We start from the raw sequence: 27,404 nt of genomic DNA, 5'->3' as shown, positions 1-27,404 counted from the left end.
AGCAATTTTGAATATTTTCCATAGCACTTTGTTGTTCAATTGCAATTTTAGCAAGTTTCTTATAGCTAGGTTTTGCTTCACATTCAGAGTCATCATCACGTGAGGTATTAAAGTTGGTTTATCACGAGGATACCTTGGCACCTCTTTCCATGAAGAATTAGGTGGGAGCGTAGTCATCAGCACAGTCTTCAGAGTTAGTGGAGTCGCCTTTTTCTTCATGGTCGAAGATGGACTTGCTGACGAACTCCGTAGCAAGGGCCAAGCTTGCAACCCCAGAGTCAGATTCCTCCTCGGATTCCTTAGCTTCCTCATAATCTATTTCCTTCCCAGTGAAAGTGCGGGCCTTGCTGGAGGTACTTTTCTTCTTTGATGATGACTTTGATGAAGATTTTGATGACTTCTTCTTCTTGTCATCAGAGTCTTCATCCTTGCTAGACTTTCTCTTCTTTGAGCCCTTTTTCTAGAGGGGGCAATCAGCGATGTAATGACCAGCCTTTTTGCACTTTTGACACGTTCTTTTGTCATAGTCTTGAGCCGAAGCTTCAGTGTTCTTTGAGTCATACTTTGAAGATTTTTCAAAGCGATGATACGTCTCCAACGTATCTATAATGTTTGATTGTTCTGTGCTACTATATTATCTGTTTTGGATGTTTAATGGGCTTTAATTTACCTTTTTATATTAATTTTGGGACTAGCCTACTAACCAAAGGCCCGGTGCAAATTGCTATTTTTGCCTATTTCAGTGTTTCACAGAAAAGGAATATCAAACGGAATCCAAACGGAGTGAAACCTTCGGGAGAGTTATTTTTGGAACAAACATGATCCAGGAGACTTGGAGTGGCCGTCAAGAAAGAAGCAAGGAGGCCACGAGGTAGGGGGGCGCGCCCAGGGGGCAGCGCGCCCCCCACCCTCGTGGGCCCCTCGCAGCTCCACCAACGTACTTCTTCCTCCTATATATACCCATATACCCCAAAAACATCCAGGAGCACCACGAAACCCTATTTCCAGCGCCACAACCTTCTGTACACAAGAGATCCCATCTTAGGGCCTTTTCCGGAGCTCCACCGGAGGGGGAATCGATCACGGAGGGCATCTACATCAACATCATGGCCTCTCCGATGATGTGTGAGTAGTTTACCACAGACCCTCAGGACCATAGTTATTAGCTAGATGGCTTCTTCTCTCTATTTGGATCTCAATACAAAGTTCTCCTTGATCTTCATGGCGATCTATTTGATGTAATTCTTTTTGCAGTGTGTTTTTCGAGATCCGATGAATTGTGGGTTTATGATCAAGATTATCTATGAACAATATTTGATTCTTCTCTGAAATCTTTTATGCATGATTTAAATATCTTTGCAAGTCTCTTCAAATTATCAGTTTGGTTTTTCCTACTAGATTGATCGTTCTTGCAATGGGAGAAGTGCTTAGTTTTGGGTTCAATCTTGCGGTGTCATTTCCCAGTGACAGCAGGGGCAGCAAGGCACGTATTGTGTTGTTGCCATCGAGGATAAAAAGATGGGCTTTATATCATATTGCTTGAGTTTATCCCTCTACATCATGTCATCTTGCCTAATGCGTTACTCTTTTCTTATGAACTTAATACTCTAGATGCATGTTGGATAGCGGTCGATGTGTGGAGTAATAGTAGTAGATGCAGAACCATTTCGGTCTACTTGTCACGGACGTGATGCCTATATACATGATCATGCCTAGATATTCTCATAATTATGTACTTTTCTATCAATTGCTCGACAGTAATTTGTTTACCCACCGTAATACTTATGCTATCTTGAGAGAAGCCACTAGTGAAACCTATGGCCCATGGGTCTATTTTCCCATCATATAAGTTTCCAATCTATTTTACTTTGCAATCTTTACTTTCAATCTATATCATAAAAATACCAAAAATATTTATCTAATTATCTCTATCAAATCTCACTTTTGCAAGTGGTCGTGAAGGGATTGACAACCCCTTTTTCGCATTGGTTGCAAGGTTCTTATTTGTTTGTGTAGGCGCGCAGTGACTTGCATGTAGTCTCCTACTGGATTGATACATTGGTTCTCAAAAACAGAGAGAAATACTTACGCTACTTTGTTGCATCACCCTTTCCTCTTCAAGGGAAAACCAACGCAGTGCTCAAGAGGTAGCAAGAAGGATTTCTGGCGCCGTTGCCGGGGAGATCTACGCACAAGTCAAGACATACCAAGTACCCATCACAAACTCTTATCCCCCGCATTACATTATTTGCCATTTGCCTCTCATTTTCCTCTCCCCCACTTCACCCTTGCTGTTTTATTCGCCCTCTTTTTCCATTCTCCTCTTTTTCACTTGCTTGTTGTGTCGGCGTGTGTCATCATGGCTAATCCTTCTATCATTGTTAGTACTCCCGATCATGAAGTTCTTCATTTTAAACAAAGGGAGGGAGAAAATCTAAAAGATGCTTGGCATAGAATTTGCAATGCTCAGAATAGATCTACTAGGAAGCAATCCACTTCCGTTCTTCTTCGCAATTTTTATGTGGGCATCACTCCTTGGAACAGATATATTCTTGATACCATTACCGGAGGGAATTTCTTGGGTAGCCCTACTTTTGATTCTTATAATGCTATGATAGATTTGTTTGGCCCACCACCTCTTTTGGTTAATGGAACTATTTTAACTTTGGAACATATGATGCAAAGGCTTGAAATTATTGAAAATAAAGTTGCCTCAGTGGAGTTGATTCAAAATTTGGATAAAAATATCCACAACCAAATCACCCAATATGGATCTAAGCTAGGAGTTACTCTGAATTTTTTTAAAGAAAACTAGCAAACATGTCCGTGTGTTGCTACGTGAGAAAATAAAACATTGCATTACACACGCCTACAAAATAAGCATGGCTTAAGACGCACCCCTCTCTTCGATGCACATACTCTATTTCAAGTTTTCAACACGGCACTCCATCCCACTTGTGTCACCACTCATCATCCTTCCTACCCTTGCTAGCGGTGGCCGCGGTGTTCATCTCATCACAAATGTTGTGAATGTGGTCAATCCTAAAGTTGTGAGCTTGGCAACGATATGACACACATGTCATTGAACCACAACGGCGTTACAAAAATGTTAATTTTGAAATCTATAAATTTTAAGGTTAAAAAACTTATCTCATCGAGCTAGACTTGAGGACCTCCTTCTGTGAGCTTTCCCTACACCTATATAAGCAACTCTAATCTTTCAGCTCCACAACTGAGACTTACATATCTTGTAAATTCAACTTTTGTGTTGTTGTGCAGAATAATTGCTCAATTGTCGAGATGAGAAAACTGAAGCAACAATGGTGTAGTTGGGAGAGTGGTATGCAGTTTTGGTTTTACAACGATGAAACACCTATACGCCACACAACAATAATCTAGCATGAAATTCTAGGCATTGCAATCCAGCCCATGATGGGCATGTTTCAGCTTTGAACCATCAGGTTACCCGATCATCCAAATTCCACATAAATGCAATACAATTAATTTATCAGTCATCGTAAACACTTATTTTAGAGACACCATAAGAATTACTGGATAATAGAGAACAAGGTGACATGTCTTATTAGGATTCCCTTATGAAAAGAAAAGTTCAAGGCAGATAAATCTAGATTTAATATTTGACCAAAATTTATACAAAACGCAAATTTGCATCAGTGTGCACGACTAAGATTGCTACTTTCTCTCGCTTTTTCCTTTGCACTGCAGTCGGCCCATCTTTGGGGCCTAGCCCTCCTAAACCTACCCTCCCTCCCCATCTCCACTCATTCCCGTCCCCGCCGCCACACACCCAACAACAGCCAGCGACAATAAAGAAAAAGAACCTATATTTAACGAAAGAATAGATCAAGGTTCCACAAGAGTTGGTAAACTTGAGGATATTATTACTAATTTAGGGTCTGCCTTTTCATCCATGAAAAATACTCCAAATCATCCCAATTCCAAAATTGCCAAATTAATGTATGTTCCTAAAAATAAGGGTGAATCTTCGAGTAAGGAAAATGCGGATCTCAAATCAATAAGTGTTCACCCCAACTTCTTCGCTATCATTAAGGGACCTTTTGCTACAAATGAATTTCTTGATTTCTTGCCTAGGAGTTTGATCATTAATAAAAAGAAGGAAACTCCCAAGGGTTATAAGTGTTATATTGAAGAATTGCATACCAAAGATGATAATACCTAGATCTATTCTTGTTTTTATGCCTAGCTAGGGGCGTTAAACGATAGCGCTTGTTGGGAGGCAACCCATTTTTTTGTTTCTTGCTTTTTGGTTCTGATTAGTAATAAATAATTCATATAGATTCTGTTTAGATGTGGTTTTATGCTTTTAATTAGTGTTTGTGCCAAATAGAACCTTTGGGAAGACTTGGGGGAAGTTTTTGTGATCTTGCTGTAAAAAACAGAAACTTTAGCGCTCACGAGATTTGCTGCCATTTGTTACTGGAGAGTGATATTAGGTTGATTCTTTTTGAAGATGATTAATAGACAAATTCCTCACCACCACCTTATTTCAGAATTTTTTGGGTTACATAAGTATTCTAGACCTACATATTACTACACACTTTTCTGTTTTTGACAGATTCTGTTTTGCGTGTGTTGTTTGCTTATTTTGATGAATATATGGCTAGTATCGGGGGGTATGAACCATAGAGAAGTTGGAATAAAGTAGGTTTAACACCAATATAAATAAAGAATGAGTTCATTACAGTACCTTAAGTGGTGGTTTGTTTTCTTATACTAACGGAGCTCATGAGATTTTCTATTGAGTTTTGTGTTGTGAAGTTTTCAAGTTTTGGGTAAAGGTTTGATGGATTATGGAATAAGGAGTGGCAAGAGACTAATCTTGGGGATGCCCAAGGAACCCCAAGGTAAAATTCAAGGACAACCAAAAGCCTAAGATTGGGGATGCCCCGGAAGGCATCCCCTCTTTCGTCTTCGTCCATCGGTAACTTTACTTGATGCTATATTTTTATTCACCACATGATATGTGTTTTGCTTGGAGCGTCTTGTACAATTTGAGTCTTTGATTTTTAGTTTACCACAATCATCCTTGTTGTACACACATTTTGGAGAGACACACACGAATCGGAATTTATTAGAATACTCTATGTGCTTCACTTATATCTTTTGAGCTCGATAAATTTTGCTCTAGTGCTTCACTTATACCTTTTTTAAGAGCACGGTGGTGGTTTTATTTTATAGAAATTATTGATCTATAATGCTTCACTTATATCATTTTGAGAGTCCTCTATAAAAGCATGGTAATTTTATTTGGCTATAAAATTAGTCCTAATATGATAGGCATCCAAGATGGGTATAATAAAAACTATCACAAAAAGTGCATTGAATACTATGTGAAGTTTGCTACTTGATGATTGTTTGAGATATGAAGATGGTGATATTAGAGTCATGCTAGTTGAGTAGTTGTGAATTTAAGAAATACTTGTGTTTAAGTTTCTGATTCCCGTAGCATGCACGTATGATGGACCGTTATGTGATGAAGTCAGAGCATGATTTATTTATTGATTGTCTTCCTTATGAGTGGCGGTCGGGGACGAACGATGGTCTTTTCCTACCAATCTATCCCCCTAGGAGCATGTGCGCAGTACTTTGTTTCGATAACTAATAGATTTTTGCAATAAGTATGTGAGTTCTTTATGACTAATGTTGAATCCATGGATTATACGCACTCACACCCTTCCACCATTGCTAGCCTCTCTAGTACCGCACAACTTTCGTCGGTACCATAAACCCACCATATACTTTCCTCAAAACAGACACCATACCTACCTATTATGGCATTTCCATAGCCATTCCGAGATATATTGCCATGCAAATTACCACCGTTCCATTTATTATGACACGCTTCATCATTGTCATATTGCTTTGCATGATCATGTAGTTGACATCGTATTTGTGGCAAAGCCACCTTCATAATTCTTTCATACATATCACTCATGAGCCATTGCACATCCCGGTACAACGTCGAAGGCATTCACATAGAGTCATATTTTGTTCTAAGTATCGAGTTGTAATTCTTGAGTTGTAAGTAAATAAAAGTGTGATGATCAACATTATTAGAGCATTGTCACATGTGAGGAAAGGATGATGGAGACTATGATTCCCCCACAAGTCAGGATGAGACTCCGGACGAAAAAGGGGAGAAAGGCCATAAAAAAGAGAATGCCCCAAAAAATGAGAGAAAAAGAGATAAGGGACAATGTTACTATCCTTTTACTACACTTGTGCTTCAAAGTAGCACCATGATCTTCATGATAGAGAGTCTCTTATGTTGTCACTTTCATATACTAGTGGAAATTTTACAATATATAACTTGGCTTGTATATTCCAATGATGGGCTTCCTCAAAATGCCCTAGGTCTTCGTGAGAAAGCGAGTTGGATGCACACCCACTTAGTTCTTTTGTTGAGCTTTCATACATCTATAACTCTAGTGCATCCATTGCATGGCAATCCCTACTCACTCACATTGATATCTATTGATGGGCATCTCCATAGCCCGTTGACACGCCTAGTTGATGTGAGACTATCTTCTCCTTTTTGTCTTCTCCACAACCACCATTCTATTCCACCTATAGTGCTATATCCATGGCTCACGCTCATGTATTGCGTGAAGATTGAAAAAGTTTGAGAACATCAAAAGTATGAAACAATTTCTTGGCTTGTCATCGGGGCTATGCATGATTTAAATTTTTTGTGTGGTGAAGATGGAGGATAGACAGACTATATGATTTTATAGGGATAACTCTCTTTGGCCATGTTATTTTGAGAAGACATGATTGCCTTGTTAGTATGCTTGAAGTATTATTATTTTTATGTCAATATTAAACTTTTGTCTTGAATCTTTTGGATCTGAACATTCATGCCACAATAAAGAAAATTACATTGAGAATTATGCTAGTTAGCATTCCACATCAAAAATTCTATTTTCATCATTTACCTACTCGAGGACGAGCATGAATTAATCTTGGGGATGCTTGATACCTCTCCAACGTATCTATAATTTCTGATTGTTCCATGCTATTATATTATCTGTTTTGGATGTTTAATGGGCTTTAATTTACCTTTTTATATTATTTTTGGGACTAACCCACAAACCAAAGGCCCAGTGCAAATTGCTATTTTTTTTGTCTATTTCAGTGTTTCGCAGAAAAGGAATATCAAACGGAATGAAACCTTTGGGAGAGTTTTTTTTGGAACAAACGTGATCCAGGAGACCTGGAGTGGCCATCAAGAAAGAAGCGAGGAGGCCACGAGGTAGGGGGCGCACCCAGGGAGGCAGGCGCGCCCCCACCCTCGTGGGCCCCTCATAGCTCCACCAACGTACTTCTTCCTCCTATATATACCCATACACCCCAAAAAAATCCAGGAGCACCACAAAACACTATTTCCACCGCCGCAACCTTCTATACCCAAGATATCCCATCTTAGGGCCTTTTCCGGAGCTCCGCCGGAGGGGGAATCGATCACAGAGGGCTTCTACATCAACACCATAGCCTCTCTGATGATGTGAGAGTAGTTTACCACAGACCTTCCGGTCCATATTATTATCTAGATGGCTTCTTCTCTCTATTTGGATCTCAATACAAAGTTCTCCTCGATCTTCTTGGAGATCTATTTGATGTAATTCTTTTTGCGGTGTGTTTCTCGAGATCCGATGAATTGTGGGTTTATGATCAAGATTATCTATGAACAATATTTGATTCTTCTCTGAAATCTTTTATGCATGATTTAAATATCTTTGCAAGTCTCTTCGAATTATCAGTTTGGTTTGGCCTACTAGATTGATCATTCTTGCAATGGGAGAAGTGCTTAGCTTTGGGTTCAATCTTGCGGTGTCCTTTCCTAGTGAGAGCAGGGGCAGCAAGGCACGTATTGTATTGTCGCCATCGAGGATAAAAAAGATGGGGTTTATATCATATTGCTTGAGTTTATCCCTCTACATCATGTCATCTTGCCTAATGCATTACTCTGTTCTTATGAACTTAATACTCTAGATGCATGCTGGATAGCAGTCGATGTGTGGAGTAATAGTAGTAGATGCAGAATCATTTCGGTCTACTTATCACAGACGTGATGCCTATATACATGATCATGCCTAGATATTCTCATAATTATGCACTTTTCTATCAATTGCTCGACAATAATTTGTTTACCCACCGTAATACTTATGCTATCTTGAGAGAAGCCACTAGTGAAACCTATGGCCCCGGGGTCTATTTTCCCATCATATAGGTTTCCAATCTATTTTACTTTGCAATCTTTACTTTCAATCTATATCATAAAAATACGAAAAATATTTATCTTATTATCTCTATCAGATCTCACTTTTGCAAGTGGCCATGAAGGGATTGACAACCCCTTTATCGCGGTGGTTGCAAGGTCCTTATTTGTTTGTGTAGGTGCAAGGTGACTTGTGTGTAGTCTCCTACTTGATCAATACCTTGGTTCTCAAAAACTGAGGGAAATACTTATGCTACTTTGCTGCATCACCCTTTCCTCTTCAAGGGAAAACCAACGCAGTGCTCAAGAGGTAGCAAGCGGTTCCTCTTGGAGAACTTCTGGAACTTCCTCACAAGCATAGCCACTTCTCTCTCAATTTCCTCAACACCATCAGTGCTGACTTCTGACACTTCTTCTTCTTCAGATGAAGAAATTGCCTTGGCTTTAGCCTTAGGCTTCAAAGCGCGAGATCGTCCATAGCTGGGACCATACATATCTCTCTTCTTAGCTTGCTGAAATTCATGATTATTGAATCTCTCAAGAATATCAGCTAGATCAAGTGACTTGTAGTCTGTGCGCTCTTGAATCATCAGGGCCAGGGTGTCAAAGGAGCTGTCAAGACACCTTAGCAATTTCTTCACAACCTCATAATCAGTGATGCACCAGCACCGAGAGCTTGAAGCTCATTTGAGATATTGGTGAGGCGGTCAAAGGTCTGCAACATTCTCATTATTGAGTCTTCTAAAGCGGTTGAAGAGATTGCACAACACATCAACACGTGAGTCACGTTGAGTGGAAATGCCTTCATTGACCTTGGAAAACTTATCCCAGATAAACTTTGTTGTTTCTAGAGCACTCACTCGACCATACTGTCCTTTGTTGATATGTCCACATATAATGTTCTTCGCTTGAGAGTCAGCTTGCTTGAATCTCTTCACATCAGTGGCATTGATGCAAGGGGCAACAGTGGGAACACCATTCTCAACGACAAACCAGATATCATTGTCAATTGCCTCAAGATGCATGCGCATTTTTTTCTTCCAGTAAGGATAGTATGTGCCATCGAAGATGGGGCACGCATCAGAAAGCTTGATAATACCCGCGGTCGACATAACTAAAACTCCAGGTGGTTAAACCAAAATCACATAGAACAAGAGAATACCTTGCTCTGATAGCAACTGAAAGCACGGGTTATCTCCTAGAGGGGGTGCATGAGAGATTTTTAGAAATTCGTCAAACTCTAAATAATTTTACAAAGAGTGAAGAAATAGAAACGCAAGGGAAACTAAGTGTGGCACCCCGGCTCAGAGGGACCGGTTTACCCTGCATTGCCAGCCCAGAGACCATGTCTTCCGGCAACACACAACATATTGGTACAGAAAACAACCGCTTTATTGATGCTAGCGGAACAGAGTTCATATTACAACAGCGGTCGAGGCCAAGCGGCACACTCGGTACGGCTGAACAATATGTACATTATTTAGTGAATGATGTCTACTACACAACCTTCTTCTTGTAGACATTGTTGGGCCTCCAAGTGCAGAGGTTTGTAGGACAATAGCAAATTTCCCTCAAGTGGATGACCTAAGGTTTATCAATCCGTAGGAGGCGTAGGATGAAGATGGTCTCTCTCAAACAACCCTGCAACCAAATAACAAAGAGTCCCCTGTGTCCCCAACACACCCAATACAATGGTAAATTGTATAGGTGCACTAGTTCGGCGAAGAGATGGTGATACAAGTGGTATATGGATGGTAGATAATAGTTTTTGTAATCTGAAAATATAAAAACAGCAAGGTAACTAATGATAAAAGTGAGCGTAAACGGTATTGCAATGCGTGGAAATAAGGCCTAGAGTTCATAATTTCGCTAGTGCAAGTTCCCTCAACAATACTAACATAACTGGATCACATAACTATCCCACAACATGCAACAAAGAGTCACACCAAAGTCACTAATAGCGGAGAACGAACGAAGAGATTATGGTAGGGTACGAAACCACCTCAAAGTTATTCTTTCCAATCAATCCATTGTGCTATTCCTATAAGTGTCACAAACAGCCCTAGAGTTCATACTAGAATAACACCTTAAGACACAAATCAACCAAAACCCTAATGTCACCTAGATACTCCAATGTCACCTCAAGTATCCGTGGGTATGATTATACGATATGCATCACACAATCTCGGATTCATATATTCAACCAACACAAAGGCCTCAAAGAGTGCCCCAAAGTTTCTACCGGAGAATCACGACGAAAACGTGTGTCAACCCCTATGCATAGGTTCATGGGCGGAACCCGCAAGTTGATCACCAAAACATACATCAAGTGAATCACGTGATATCCCATTGTCACCACAGATACGCATGGCAAGACATACATCAAGTGTTCTCAAATATTTAAAGACTCAATCCGATAAGATAACTCCAAAGGGGAAACTCAATTCATTACAAGAGATTAGAGTGGGAGGAGGAACATAAGATCTGACTATAATAGCAAAGCTCGCGATACATCAAGATCGTATCACCTAAAGAACACGAGAGAGAGATCAAACACATAACTATGGTACATACCCTCGGCCCCGAGGGAGAACTACTCACTCCTCGTCATGGAGAGCTCCGAGATGATGAAGATGGCCACCGGAGAAGGATTGTCCCCTCCGGCAGGGTGCCGGAACGGGTCTAGATTGGTTTTCGGTGGCTACGGAGGCTTCTGGCGGCGGAACTCCCGATCTATCATCTGTTCTGGAAGTTTTAGGGTACGTGAAGATATATGGGTGCAGGAAGTATGTTGGTGGAGCTTCGGGGGGCCCACGAGGCAGGGGGGCACGCCCACCACCCTCGTGAGCTCCTCCCTTGGCTCCTGACGTGGGGTCCAAGTCTATCCGGTAGCTTTCCTTCCAAAAATAACTTCTCCAGTTGATTTTGTTCCGTTCCGACTCCGTTTGATATTCCTTTTCTTCAAAACACTGAAATAGGCAAAAAAACAGCAATTCTGGGCAGGGCCTCCGGTTAATAGTTTAGTCCCAAAAATAATATAAAAGTGGATAATAAAGCCCAATATTGTCTAAAACAGTAGATAATATAGCATGGAGCAATAAAAAATTATAGATACGTTGGAGACGTATCAAGCATCCCCAAGCTTAATTCCTGCTCGTCCTCGAGTAGGTAAATGATAAAAACAGAATTTTTGATGCGGAGTGCTACTTGGCATAATTTTAATGTAATTCTTCTTAATTGTGGTATGAATATTCAGATCCATAAGATTCAAGACAAAAGTTCATATTGACATAGAAATAACAATACTTCAAGCATACTAACTAAGCAATTATGTCTTCTCAAAATAACATGGCCAAAGAAAGATATCCCTACAAAATCATATAGTCTGGCCATGCTCCATCTTCACCACACAAAATATTTAAATCATGCACAACCCCGATGACAAGCCAAGCAATTGTTTCTTACTTTTGATGTTCTCAAACTTTTTCAATCTTCACGCAATACATGAGCGTGAGCCATGGATATAGCACTATAGGTGGAATAGAATGGTGGTTGTGGAGAAAACAAAAAGGGAGAAGATAGTCTCACATCGACTAGGCGTATCAACGGGCTATGGAGATGCCCATCGATAGATATCAATGTGAGTGAGTAGGGATTGCCATGCAATGGATGCACTAGAGCTATAAGTATATGAAAGCTCAACAAAAGAAACTAGTGGGTGTGCATCCAACTTGCTTGCTCACGAAGGCCTAGGGCATTTTGAGGAAGCCCATCATTGGAATATACAAGCCAAGTTCTATAATGAAAGATTCCCACTAGTATATGAAAGTGACAACATAGGAGACTCTCTATCATGAAGATCATGGTGCTACTTTGAAGCACAAGTGTGGTAAAAGGATAGTAACATTGTCCATTCTCTCTTTTTCTCTCATTTTTTGGGGCCTTTTCTCTTTTTTATGGCCTCTTTTCTCTTTTTTATTTGGGCTACTTTGGCCTCTTTTATTATTATTATTTTTTTTTCGTCCGGAGTCTCATCCCGACTTGTGGGGGAATCATAGTCTCCATCATGCTTTCCTCACTGGGACAATGCTCTAATAATGATGATCATCACACTTTTATTTTTCTTACAACTCAACAATTACAACATGATACTTAGAACAAGATATGACTCTATATGAATGCCTCTGGCGGTGTACCGGGATGTGCAATGATGCATGAGTGACATGTATGAAAGAATTATGAACGGTGGCCTTGCCACAAATACGATGTCAACTACATGATCATGCAAAGCAATATGACAATGATGAAGCCTGTCATAATAATGGAACGGTGGAAAGTTCCATGGCAATATATCTCGGAATGGCTATGGAAATGCCATAATAGGTAGGTATGGTGGCTGTTTTGAGGAAGGTTTATGGTACCGGCGAAAGTTGCCCGGTACTAGAGAGGCCAGCAATGGTGGAAGGGTGAGAGTGCGTATAATCCATGGACTCAAAATTAGTCATAAAGAACTCACATACTTATTGCAAAAATCTATTAGTTATCAAAGCAAAGTATTACGCGCATGCTCCTCGGGGGATAGATTGGTAGGAAAATACCATCGCTCGTCCCCGACCGCCACTCATAAGGAAGACAATCAATAAATAAATCATGCTCTGACTTCATCACATAACGGTTCACCATACGTGCATGCTATGGGAATCACAAACTTCAACACAAGTATTTCTCAATTTCACAACTACTCAACTAGCACGACTTTGATATTATTATCTCCATATATCAAAACAATCATCAAGCATCAAACTTCTCTTAGTATTCAAAACACTCATAAGAGAATTTTATTATTAATCTTGTATACCTAGCATATTAGGATTCTAAGACAATTACCATGCTATTTAAGACTGTCAAAATAATCTAAGTGAAGCATGGGAGTTCATATGTTTCTTCAAAATAAAACTACCACCATGCTCTAAAAGGAATAGGTGAAGCACTAGAGCAAATGACAAACTACTCCAAAAGATATAAGTGATGATCAATGAGTAGTCAAATAATTATGCAACTATGTGAAGACTCTCTAACATTTAATAATTTCAGATCTTGGTATTTTATTCAAACAGCAAGCAAAGAAAAATAAAATGACATTCTAAGAATAGCAAACATCATGTGAAGAAGCAAAAACTTAGGATCAACCAAAACTAACCGATAGTTGTTGAAGAAGAAAGGTGGGATGCCAACCGGGGCATCCCCAAGCTTAGACGCTTGAGGCTTCTTGAAATATTATCTTGGGGTGCCTTGGGCATCCCCAAGCTTGAGCTTTTGTGTCTCCTTAATTCCTCTCATGTCAAGGTCTCCCTAAATCTCAGAAGCTTCATCCACACAAAACTCAACAAGGACTCGTGAGATAAGTTAGTATAAACCATTGCAAAAACCTTATCATACTCTACTGTAGAAAATCACTAACAAATTATTATTCAAAATTGCATACTAAATGCCTCTGCATATTTAATAGTCCTATCCTCAAATAGAATCATTAAAGAAGCAAACGTATGCAAACAATGCAAACATAACAGCAATCTGCCTAAATAGGACAGCCTGTAAAGAATGCAGCAACATCCATACTTCCCTAGCTCCAAAATTATGAAAGAAAATTCTCACTGTAGTAAATTTATCAGAGATTAATATGCAAAAGGTTTCAACATTTTATCACATTCTTACTTTTCTAGGGAATTATTGCAACAGTGGTAAACTTTCTGTTTTCAAACAGCAACATGTGGACTTCTAAAATAGGCATAGTAAAGGCTATCAATGCCAATTTTATTGAAATAAAAGATGCAAAACATTGTTCTAAATAACAGCAAGCAAATCCTAAAAAAATAAATTGACGCTCCAAGCAAAACACATATCATGTGGTAAATAAACATATAGCTCCAAGTAAAGTTACCGATGAACAAAGACGAAAGAGGGGATGCCTTCCGGGGCATCCCCAAGCTTAGGCTCTTGGATATCCTTGAATATTACCTTGGGGTGCCTTGGGAATACCCAAGCTTAGACTCTTGCCACTCCTTATTCCATAGTCCATCGAATTTTTACCCAAAACTTGAAAACTTCACAACACAAAACTTAACAGAAAACTCGTTAGCTCCGTTAGTATATGAAAATAAATCACCACTTCAAGGTACTGTAATGAACTCATTCTTTATTTATATTGGTGTTAAACCTACTGTATTCCAACTTCTCTATGGTTTATAAACTATTTTACTAGCCATAGATTCATCAAAATAAGTAAACAACACATGAAAAACAGAATCTGTCAAAAGCAAAACAGTCAGTAGTAATCTGGATCAAACGTATACTTATGGAACTCATCAAATTCTCAAATAAATTTCTGGACGTGAGGAATTTATCTATTAATCATATGCAAAAATAATTAACTAAATATCTCTCTCCAAATAAACATGGCAGCAATTCTCGTGAGCGCTAAAGTTTCTGTTTTTTACAGCATTATCAACAAGACTCTTCCCAAGTCTTCCCAAAGGTTCTACTTGGCACAAACACTAATTAAAAGCATAAAACCACATCTAAAAAGAGGCTATATGAATTATTTATTACTAAACAGGAACAAAAGGCAAGGAATAAAAATAAAGTTGGGTTTCCTCCCAACAAGCGCTATCGTTTAATGCCCCTAGCTAGGCATGATGATTTCAATGATGCTCACATAAAGGATAAGAACTGTAACATAAAGAGAGTATCATGACGAATATACCTAGCACATTTAAGCCTAACCCTCTTCCTATGCATATGGATTTTGTGATCAAACAACTTATGGGAACAATAATCAACTAGCATAGGAAGGCAAAACAAGCATAACTTCAAAACTTTAAGCAAATAGAGAGGAAACTTGATATTATTGCAATTCCTACAAGCATATGTTCCTTCCTCATAATAATTTTCAGTAGCATCATGAATGAATTCAACAATATAACCAGCACCTAAAGCATTACTTTCATGATCTACAAGCATATAAATTTTATTACTCTCCACATAAGCAAAATTCTTATCATGAATAATAGTGGGAGAAAATTCAACAAAATAATTATCATGTGAGGCATAATCCAATTGAAAACTAAAATCATGATAACAAGTTTCATGGATATCATTATTCTTTATAGCATAAAAGTCATCACAATAATCATCATAGATAGCAACTTTGTTCTCATCATAATAAATTTGCACATCAAAACTTGGGGGACTAAAAATATCATCTTCATCAAACGTAGCTTCCCCAAGCTTGTGGCTTTGCATATCATTAGCATCATAGATATTCAAGGAATTCATACTAACAACATTGCAATCATGCTCATCATTCAAATATTTAGTGCCAAACATTTTATGTAATTCTTATTCTAGCATTTGAGCACAATTTTCATTTCCATCATACTCACGAAAGGTATTAAAAAGGTGAAGCGTATGAGAAAAACTCAATTCCATTTTTTATATAATTTTATTTTATAAACTAAACTAGTGCTAAAACAAGAAACAAAAAGATTCGATTGCAAGATCTAAAGATATACCTTCAAGCACTCACCTCCTCGGCAACGGCGCCAGAAAAGAGCTTGATGTCTACTACACAACCTTCTTCTTGTAGACGTTGTTGGGCCTCCAAGTGCAGAGGTTTGTAGGACAATAGCAAATTTCCCTCAAGTGGATGACCTAAGGTTTATCAATCCGTAGGAGGTGTAGGATGAAGATGGTCTCTCTCAAACAACCCTGCAACCAAATAACAAAGAGTCTCTTGTGTCCCCAACACACCCAATACAATGGTAAATTGTAGAGGTGCACTAGTTCGGCGAAGAGATGGTGATACAAGTGGTATATGGATGGTAGATAATAGTTTTTGTAATCTGAAAATATAAAAAAAGCAAGGTAACTAATGATAAAAGTGAGCGTAAACGGTATTGCAATGTGTGGAAATAAGGCCTAGGGTTCATACTTTCGCTAGTGCAAGTTCCCTCAACAATACTAACATAATTGGATCTCATTATGGTAGGGTACGAAACCACCTCAAAGTTATTCTTTCCAATCAATCCATTGTGCTATTCCTATAAGTCTCACAAACAGCCCTAGAGTTCATACTAGAATAACACCTTAAGACACAAATCAACCAAAACCCTAATGTCACCTAGATACTCCAATGTCACCTCAAGTATCTGTGGGTATGATTATACGATATGCATCACACAATCTCAGATTCATCTATTCAACTAACACAATGGACCTCAAAGAGTGCCACAAAGTTTCTACCGGAGAATCATGACGAAAACGTGTGCCAACCCCTATGCATAGGTTCATGGGCGGAACCCGCAAGTTGATCACCAAAACATACATCAAGTGAATCACGTGATATCCCATTGTCACCACAGATACGCACGGCAAGACATACATCAAGTGTTCTCAAATCTTTAAAGACTCAATCCGATAAGATAACTCCAAAGGGGAAACTCAATTCATTACAAGAGAGTAGAGGGGGAGGAGAAACATAAGATCTGACTATAATAGCAAAGCTCACGATACATCAAGATCATATCACCTCAAGGACACGAGAGAGAGAGAGAGATCAAACACATAGCTACTGGTACATACCCTCAGCCTCGAGGGAGAACTACTCCCTCCTCGTCATGGAGAGCACCGGGATGATGAAGATGGCCACCGGAGAAGGATTGTCCCCTCCGGCAGGGTGCCGGAATGGGTCTAGATTGGTTTTCGGTGGCTATGGAGGCTTCTGGCGACGGTACTCCCGATCTATCGTCTGTTCTGGAAGTTTTAGGGTACGTGAAGATATGGGTGCAGGAAGTACGTCGGTGGAGCTTCGGGGGCCCCACGAGGCAGGGGGCGCGCCCCCACCCTCGTGAGCTCATCCCTTGGCTCCTGACGTGGGGTCCAAGTCCATCCGGTAGCTTTCCTTACAAAAATAACTTCTCCAGTTGATTTCGTTTTGTTTCGACTCCGTTTGATATTCCTTTTCTTTGAAACACTGAAATAGGCAAAAAAATAGCAATTCTGGGTTGGGCCTCCGGTTAATAGGTTAGTCCCAAAAATAATACAAAACTGGATAATAAAGCCCAATATTGTCTAAAACAGTAGATAATATAGCATCGAGCAATCACAAATTATAGATACGTTGGAGACGTATCAGGGAACATAAAGGGGCCTCGATCCGAACAACTACGTGGCAGCGGAATAACGTCGTAGCGGAAGCTCCATATCACAGGGACACCAATGTGGACACGATCTAGACTTGAACAGCGCTCCTTTCCAACGAGACTTTCCTGAAATCTGGCATGACATGCCAGGTCGGTACATTGAATGTACTTGCAAGCTCACAACAAGCATAATCATAATGACAAACAATATCATGATAGTTAACCAATTAAAATGCAACACTATATGTGAACATGCTGTGATCATACTTGAACGTCCCTCAGGACAACTTACCAACCGTGATCATCCTCAGATCACAAACACCACCAACGTGGTAAAACACACCACCAACGTGGTTTTTAACAACATGACTCGTGATCCTTACGGCGATCACAACCACGACCAATATCTGGTCCCAAATTTCTCGATGGCCTTTCTACCATCCTCGACAATGCAAAGTTTTACAGTTTAGTGTGCATTTTTTATTAAACGTTGACTCATGGTGGGACCTACTACGAGGTGTCCGTAACCGTGGACGCGGCTATCGATAGATTATACACTCTGTAGAGCTAGCACACTGTACCCACACCACAGAACCCATGGCCTCGCACTCCCATTCGAGTGGACCAACGGCATTCCGACGAAACCCCTCCATTGCCACAGTACTCTGCCAATTTGGCCTGTATTCCACCTGAGTCGGCTACCAGGTACGAGCCTTTTGCACAGGTTGCCCATCCTTCTTTGGCTCAAACTTGAGCTTGTCGTCGTTGTTAGCAGGCCTATTATCCGATATAAGCTTGCTGTCCCGTTCAGCAATGAATGCCTTGTCCACCAGAGTTTGGAAATCGGTGAAATCAAACATACTGAGAGCACACCGAAGTTGTGGATTTAAACCTCCAAGAAATCTGTCAATCTTTCTTTCTTCGGTGGCCACGTCATACAGAGAGTAACGGGAAAAATGATTGAATTTTTGTAGATACTCAGCCACAGACTAATTTCCTTGGACGAGCGCGAGAAATTCACGCTGCTTGGCCTTCATAACTCCAGTAGGGATGTGATACTTGCGGAACTTATCCTTCAATTTTTCCCAGGTGACTTCCTCATCAATCGGCCACATGGCTTTTGTATTTTCCCACCATATGGCAGCTGCGCCTTCAAGGTAATGGGTTGCAAATGGGACTTTATCATTTCCTTCAGTACGGGCGATCTCAAGCTTTTTCTCCATGGTGCGCAACCAATCGTCTGCATCCAATGGGTCAACAACCTGACTGAAACTAGGTGGATTGGTCCTCTGAAAATCTGACAGCTTTGAGTGGTGACCATTCTGATTTCCATTCTATCCAACCATAGCTTGCACACTTCTCAATATTTCAATCAGATCATTGTTCCTTTTCTCCTCAAACATACGCAGAACTTGCTCGGTGGAGGGAGGACCAGGCGGTGGACGTGGTGGCTGAACGTACGGCTCGGGAGAATATCCTGCCTGTTGTGCGGAACGACGAACAGGAGTTCCCTCACGAACATTGCTACTGCTGCCTCCCCGCGTCATCCTATTGAGTATTTTTCCCAAGGTAACGCAATCGAGATGAGAGACATCCAAGAATAAAATTGGGGAAAAGCCAGCAACAAAACTCGAAAAAGACCAAAAAGAGCGAAGAAAATATGGCGATTAAAGTCCCAACATACTTATACATAGACTCATACATGAAAATTAAACAACATGACTGGTCCCACTACTCTCATACATAAAGCATCATTACTCGTACAACTACATCCGTACCCCATCTAGACGACTGCGAATACTCAAAGACACTACTGCTCTGCTGGTGCTGCGGTGTCCTCCCCTGTAGCGGTCGCAGATCCTGAACTGACGTGGGTAACGGAAACCTCCGGGTCAAAGGTAACGCGACGCCGCTGCCTCGAGGGCTCTCCCTCAGGGGCAAGGGTAGGATGAAGCATCGGGGCCGCAGGGGTAGCAAGAAGTGACACCCACTCAGCAGGAGCACTGAGAGGGGTCACGGCGGAGGCGCATGTACTACTCGGGGGAGTAACCGGCGAAATAGGGGAGCTAGAACTAACTAGGACATACGGCGTAAATCCCAGTGAGGATGGAGTAGTGGTGGATCTAGTAGTGACCAAGGTAGTGGCTAAAGAAGTACGGGCACGAGTCAGCTCTCGAGCCAGCTCGTGGATCATCAGATAGCTAGCAGTGATATAACGAGCAAGATGGCTAGCAACACTATCAGACTCCGGGTCAACGAGAGGAAAACGGACACGACTGTTGTCGTGCAGAGATGGGTAATAATAGAAACCTGGGTGGTGCTGCATTTGAACCTCGGTATAACGAAGCTCGACAAGGACCTCAAATGCGGCAAACTGGACAGCCTGAGAAGCGGTGGAGGCGTAACCGCTCCGAGAAGTGCGAGTGTAAGAGACGGAATGGGAGCTGGTGCGCAGAGTAACCACTATGTGATACTCATACACTGAGTCTACTAGGCGCTCCCGGTACACATGGTAGACGGGTTCGTCTCCGTGAGGGTACAGCCGACGCCACATGTTGCGGAGAAGGTGCGGTGACGTGTACGGCATCAGCTGCAACTGGCACGGATACGGCACCGGAGCCATCTACACTCACAACCATTAGCAGGTTAGCATAACAATAATAATCAAATGACTAGAATGCAACAACCAGCTATGACTGCTACCGGCACTCAAATTTATTCGTGCCTAGCATCCAGTTAACATGTCATAGTCTAGCGTGGCCTACAGTCAGCGCGGCTCTGATACCAATCGTTGTGGCACCCCAGCTCAGAGCGACCGGTTTACCCAGCATTGCCAGCCCAGAGACCATGTCTTCTGGCAACACACAACATATTGGTACAGAAAACAACCGCTTTATTGATGCTAGCGGAACAGAGTTCATATTACAACAGCGGTCGAGGCCAAGCGGCACACTCGGTGCGGCTGAATAATATATACATTATTTATTGAACATAAAGGGGCCTCGATCTGAACAACTACGTGGCAGCAGAATAACGTCGTAGCGGAAGCTCCATATCACAGGGACACCGATGTGGACACGATCTAGACTTGAACAACGCTCCTTTCCAATGAGACTTTCCTGAAATCTGGCATGACACGCTAGGTCAGTACATTGAATGTACTTGCAAGCTCACAACAAGCATAATCATAATGACAAACAATATCATGATAGTTAACCAATTAAAATGCATCACTATATGTCGATATGTTGTGATCATACTTGAACGTCCCTCAGGACAACTTACCAACCGTGATCATCCTCAGATCACAAACACCACCAACGTGGTAAAACACACCACCAACGTGGTTTTTAACAACATGACTCGTGATCCTTGCGGCAATCACAACCACGACCAATATCTGGTCCCAAATTTCTCGATGGCCTTTCTACCATCCTCGACAATGCAAAGTTTTATAGTTTAGTGTGCACTTTTTATTAATCGTTGACTCATGGTGGGACCTACTACGAGGTGTCCGTAACCGTGGACGCTGCTATCGATAGATTATACACTCTGCAGAGGTAGCACACTGTACCCACACCACAGAACCCATGGCCTCGCACTCCCATTTGGGTGGACCAACGGCATTCCAACGAAACCCCTCCACTGCCACAGCACTCTCCCGGCCACTCCGACCCAAATCCCCACCGGGCTGGTCCTGGGTGGCCCCGTGATTACCAAAGACACCCCGACCACTGTCGTGGTCAAACTCCCACTCAGGGACACTCCCACTTGGGGAAATCGGTACCATAATCTCATCAACGAGCACACAAGGTTATGTCTGCTTGTTGGGCCGGGGCAAAATGACAAAACCTTCCCTAGATGGAGGCACTGACCAGAGGCCGTGTCAATGGACCGAATCAAGGCCCCCCATAATGGCAAATGTGGTTGCACTGGAAAGAACTCGATTCAGCGGCACCATGACCCAGTCAAGGTGTATTCAAGTTGAGTTATTTTTAGTTTCAACTTCAACTAACAATGACCGGTGTCATAGCATCCCATGAAATGCAAAACAACACATGCATCAAATAAAATGACCGATGTCATCTTTACACCAAGCATAACCGTCAACAACTCAAGTTAATCTACTAGCTCAAGATGACTCATAACTTAACCAAAATATTGTGCAACAAGTCTCATTAATCTCTTACGCAAGAAAGCAACTCAGATAACTTTTTCATATGCAGAACAAAACATTTTACTATCAACAATTCTTACTTTCTTTATCACTAAATTGAGTTCAAACTTTCTGTAAAATAAGTAATATGATCTAACAGAATATTTAACAGAATATCTTCTAACAAATTTTTTTATCAATTTCAGGAAGGCAACAATATAACTACCATGCATAACAAAATTATTTCTAACATCACCTCAAATAAATTTTAACTTGCTTTATTCACTAAACTAGTTTCAACTATTCTGTAAATCAAGCATAACAACTATCCAACATTTAACAGAATGCAAATCACTCAATAATTATTTAAATGCATGGATAAATTATTTCATTCAAGTGAGAAAATCACAAATATTGAAATGGCATCATAAAAATGTTGCTGTGGCTTGCCTTAGTGCAGATGAGGTTCACAAGCCTCCTGGTGATCCTCAAGACAAGCCTCACCTTCTGAAAATAATTTTAAACACAAACAGAAAATATCAAGAACACTTCTGAAATTCACCAGAAATCCTAAACAGCTCAAAAAATCTCATCTTTGATGAGCTGTTAGATTTTCTTTCAAAGAACATAATGCAAAAAGAATCAATTCATTTGGACTTATGGTTAAAAAGTTAAAACAGTTTGAAGTGTTCGGTAAATTCAAATGAATTGGAGTAAAAGAAAAAGACTGGAGGGTGACGTCGAAGGCATAAAGCCCAGGGGCGCCACCACTCATACCGCTTCACGCGCGTATTGAGTGGCTGACTAGCAGGCCCTGCTAGTCAGGTGGGGGAAGAGGGAGAGAGAAACAGAGACGGCCGCGGCTTCGCTGGAGCTCTCGCCGGCGACGAGGGCTCTTTGGCCAAAACGAGAGGGGGGGAAGAGGAGGCCGAGGCGCAGCTGCCCGTACCCGTAGCGTGGCTAGGGGTGGTCGGACGGTGTCGGAATCTAGCTCGCAAGCGGAGGCAGAACGAGAGGGTCGCCGGAGTTGAAGAAGACGACGAGCAGAGGCCGCTCCAGGGGCTCCAAGCGGGCGAGACGTCCTCACTGGAGAGAGGCGGAGGCCCTGGAGAGGTCGCCAGGCCTGGGAGGGGCTGGAGCTGCCGCGGCTACCAGAGGGGATCGCCGGTGAGCTCGAGCTCGGGGGCGGCAGCCCGAGGCCTTCCCGGCCGGGCTACGGCTTCCTACTCGACCGTGGAGTGTGTGTGAGTGCTGGAGGACGCTCGGAGAGGTTGGGGAGGGGCTCTATATATAGGTGAGCGGTGAGGGTGCTTCGGGCTCCGCCGGTGGACACCTGTCCATGGCGCCCGGCGACAAGCAGCGTCAGTGAGAGGGGGAGAAGGCGACAGAGATCACGCGGCCACTGTGGGCGAGCGGAGACGAACACGGGATCATGGGGGTGACGACGAGCATAGTGCGCTCCGCACTGTTGGGCTGGCCGGACCTTACTTGTGCTCGCTGCGACAAGCTCCGGCATCGACGAGTGCTAGGGTCGAGTTAAGGGTGTCGAGACGATGATGGTGGCGAGTTTTGGCTAGGTTTGGTAGTCGGGGGAAGCGAGCATGCGCGAACAGAGCGCTCGGCGGCTCCCAGAGGGCGTCGACACGCATGCCTGGCATCATGGACACGCGTGGTCACCGCGCGAACTCTCTCCACAGGCCAGCCTTCATCCAAAATTCATGTATGGCATGTTGTTCGCGGTGGTTTTGATGTTTACCACGGTTTGGTTTGGATCCAGGTGCAGTAGAGAAAATTTTACAAGTCTGGTAAGTTTCTGGACAGTAACTTTTTGATGTTACTGTGGTCAACTCGCTGGGAGTTTGAAGCTATGCTTTGGAGGCTAGCTTAGAGTTACTAAGGTAAATAAGCACTAGAAAGATCAAGTCAAATGGAGCAAGTAAAATGGTAGTTGCTGTAGAAACCCCCATTTATGTCCAGAACAGAAAAGATTTTCTGTAGCAAAAATATTCCAAAAAGTGATGAAATATTTTTGCTCAGGGAGGTGCCCTAGGGTCCCTAGAATATTTGTGAATTTTCTAAGAATTTTCTGAGCCATAAAAATTAGGGTTGCATTGGAGCAAACAGATTTGGCTTAGGGTTTTAGAGAGAAAATGAATATTTTTCACTTAAGAAAAATATTCCAAAGATTATTTTGTGGTGGATCAGAAGTGAAATGATGGTTTGGGAGAAAAGTGAAACACTTGGGTGAAAGCCAAGGATGCCCAAGTGCTTAAGTCCAAATGAAAAGATTCAAAAACTCCAAGTTTCAAAAAAATTCAAATGAATACTCAAACAAATAAGAGAGGGCAAAAACCAGGCTGTCACAAACCTCCCCCACTTAGAATGAATCTCGTCCTCGAGATTCGGTTGCTTGGGAAAACCACTCTGGATACTGACTCTTAAGGAACTCTTCCTGCTCCCAAGTTGCTTCTGACTCGGTGTGATGCTCCCACTGAACTTTGAAAAAAATTCCGACGTTGCTGTGAGTGACCCTTTGCAATTGATCCAAAATTTTGAACGGTCTTTCTTCATAAGTTAAATCCTTTGCCAATTCTATCTCAGTCATTGCAGTCTTTTTCTCAGGCGGGGATATGCATTGTCTCAATTGCGAGACATGGAATACATTGTGTATATCTGACAACTCCGGGGGTAGTTCCAGTTGGTATGCAACCGTACCCACTCGAGACATAATTGGGAATGGACCAATTAATCTGGGTGCCAGCTTTCCACGAGTGTGAAATCGCTTAACTCCTCTCATAGGAGTGACTTGGAGGTACACGTTTTCTCCGGGTTCAAAACTGACATGCCGATGCTTTGCATCATAATAACTCTTCTGACGGGATTTGGCCAATTGCAGTCGGTCTCTGATTTCCCTGACTTGTCTCTCAGCTTCCATCATGAGATCGGTTCCGAAGATACGGCTATCTCCAGCTTGAGACCAATTTAGAGGAGTGCGGCACTTACGACTATATAGAGCTTCATATGGCGACATCTTTAGACTAGTCTAAAAACTATTGTTATACGAGAACTCGGCGTATGGCAAGCAATCTTCCCATTTAGCTCCGTTGGCTAGCACACAGGCTCGCAACATATCTTCGAGTATTTGATTTACTCGCTCTGTCTGAACATCCGTCTGAGGGTGATAAGCAGTACTATATTTTAGTGCTGTCCCCAAGGCTTGATGGAGACGGGACCAGAAAGCGGAGGTAAACACAGAACCTCGGTCGGAAGTGATAGTCTGGGGTACTCCATGCAGACTAACAATTCTGGATACATACAGTTGTGCAAGTTCATCTGCTCCGTATCTGGTGCTGATCGGGATGAAGTGAGCAACCTTGGTGAGGGTGTCCACTATAACCCAGATTGCGTCTTTGCCTCGCTGAGTCCTAGGCAATCCGGTGATGAAATCCATGCAAACATCATCCCATTTCCATTGTGAAACTGGCAGTGGTTGGAGAAGTTCGGCTGGCTTCTGATGATCTGCTTTCACCTTGTCGCATATGTCGCAACAGGCTACAAAATAGGTAATGTCGTTCTTCATCCCATCCCACCAGAATATTTTCTTAATGTCTTCATACATTTTCGTGCCTCCCGGATGAATGGAATACGAGGATTCGTGTGCTTCTGACAAGATTTTCTTCTTCAAGTCCGGTTGATTTGGTACACAAATTCGTCCACGAAATCGGAGGGTACCGAAGTTGTCCTTGAAGAAATCTGGAAGCTGCCTTGCATATTTTTGTAGCTCGGCGTCATCTGGCTGGGCCTTGCGGATTTCCATCTCAAGTGTGGGGGTAACTTCCAAAATATTAGTGAGGCCAGCATCCACGATGACCAAGTTGAGCAGAGAGATCTCCTCCTGAAGTTTGGTAGACAATGATTTTAACATGACATTTAAGCTGACGGGCTTTCGACTGAGCGCATCGGCAACGACGTTGGCCTTGCCTGGATGGTAATTTATTACAAGGTCATAATCCTTGACCAACTCTAATCATCTTCGCTGACGGAGATTTAAATTTGGCTGAGTGAAGATGTACTTGAGGCTCTTGTGGTCAGTAAAAATTTGGCACCTTTTTCCAATGAGATAGTGTCTCCAAATTTTTAATGCATGAACCACGGCAGCCAATTCCAAATCATGAGTAGGATAATTTCCCTCATGTGGTCATAGTTGTCGTGATGCATAGGCTACTACCTTGCCGTCTTGCATCAGCACGCAACCAATACCTTGTCTGGAGGCATCGCGGTACACATCAAAGCTGCGATAAATGTCTGGAAGAGTCAATACCGGTGCAGTTGTCAGACATGTCTTTAGCTCATTAAAACTCTTCTCACAGTCCTCTGTCCACTCGAACTTTGTATCCTTTTTGAGCAGTTCCGTCATAGGTTTAGCAATTTTGGAAAACCCTCCAATGAAACGACGATAGTACCCAGCTAATCCGAATAAACTCCGGAGCTGTGTTACATTCGTGGGCGGTACCCAATCGAGCACATCCTTTACTTTGCTCGGGTCCACGGCTATGCCTTCGGTGGATAGTACATGTCCGAGAAACCCAACTTGCTTGAGCCAAAATTCGCACTTACTGAACTTGGCATATAACTGATGGTTGCGGAGTCGTTGTAGCACTGCTCGGAGGTGATCCTTATGCTCCTCTTCACTCTTGGAGTAAATGAGGATGTTGTCGATAAAGACTACCATGAATTTGTCGAGGAAGTCCATGAACACTTTGTTCATCATGTGCATGAAGAAGGCAGGGGCATTGCTGAGACCAAAGGAAATCACAGTATATTCGTAAAGACCATATCGTGTAGTGAATGCGGTCTTAGGAATATCTTCCTTTTAATATTGAGCTGATGATATCCGGTCCATAAATCGATTTTTGAGAAAACTTTAGCCCCACTGAGCTGATCAAACAGATCATCAATCCTTGGTAGTGGGTATTTATTTTTGATGGTGACCTCATTCAGCTTGCGATAATCTATGCACATACTGAGACTACCATCCTTTTTGCCCACGAAAATTCCAGGTGACCCCCACGGTGAAGAGCTGGGACGAATATAACCCTTCTAGAGTAATTCGTCGAGCTATTTCTTTAGTTCCACTAATTCTGATGAGGGCATCCGGTAATATTTCTTGTATAATGGTGTAGTTCCGGGCACAAGATCTATGGCAAACTCCAGTTCCCGATCTGGTGGCATGCCTGGCAGTTCTTCTAGAAACACATCAGGGTACTCACTGACCATAGGAATAAATTCCAACCCAACCACAACGGTGCAAACTAGTTCTGGCTTGCGTACATGCTTGCGAGCATAGAATTTGATGAGCTGCCCATTCAGACTGACTTCTCGGGTTGCGCAGTTTATACAAACTTGATATTTGGTCAGCCAATTCATCCCCAATATAACATCCAACTGTTCAGACTCAATGATTATCAGAGATGTTGGAAAGTGGACCCCGTTGATATTGATCTCCAGATCACGGCAGACTAGATTGCGATATTGATCTCCAGATCACGGCAGACTAGATTGCTCTTGATTATAGATCCCGGGGTTTGTACCAGCATATTTTTGCCCAAAATGGTGCAAGGAAAATTGTTTTGGGCGGCAAAACTCCGAGAGATAAAAGAATGCGAAGCCCCAGAGTCAAATAAAATTACTGCAGGTATGTCATTAACAGAAAACATACCAATGACGACTTCTGGCTTCTCTTGGGCTTCATCGGCGGAGATATGATTCACGTGCCCAGCGCAGTTTG

The sequence above is a fragment of the Triticum urartu genome, chromosome 7 (genome assembly GCF_003073215.2).
Source record: "Triticum urartu cultivar G1812 chromosome 7, Tu2.1, whole genome shotgun sequence".
Taxonomy (NCBI): domain Eukaryota; kingdom Viridiplantae; phylum Streptophyta; class Magnoliopsida; order Poales; family Poaceae; genus Triticum; species Triticum urartu.
The sequence above is the reverse complement of the archived record's forward strand: the minus strand, read 5'-3'. Positions refer to the sequence as shown.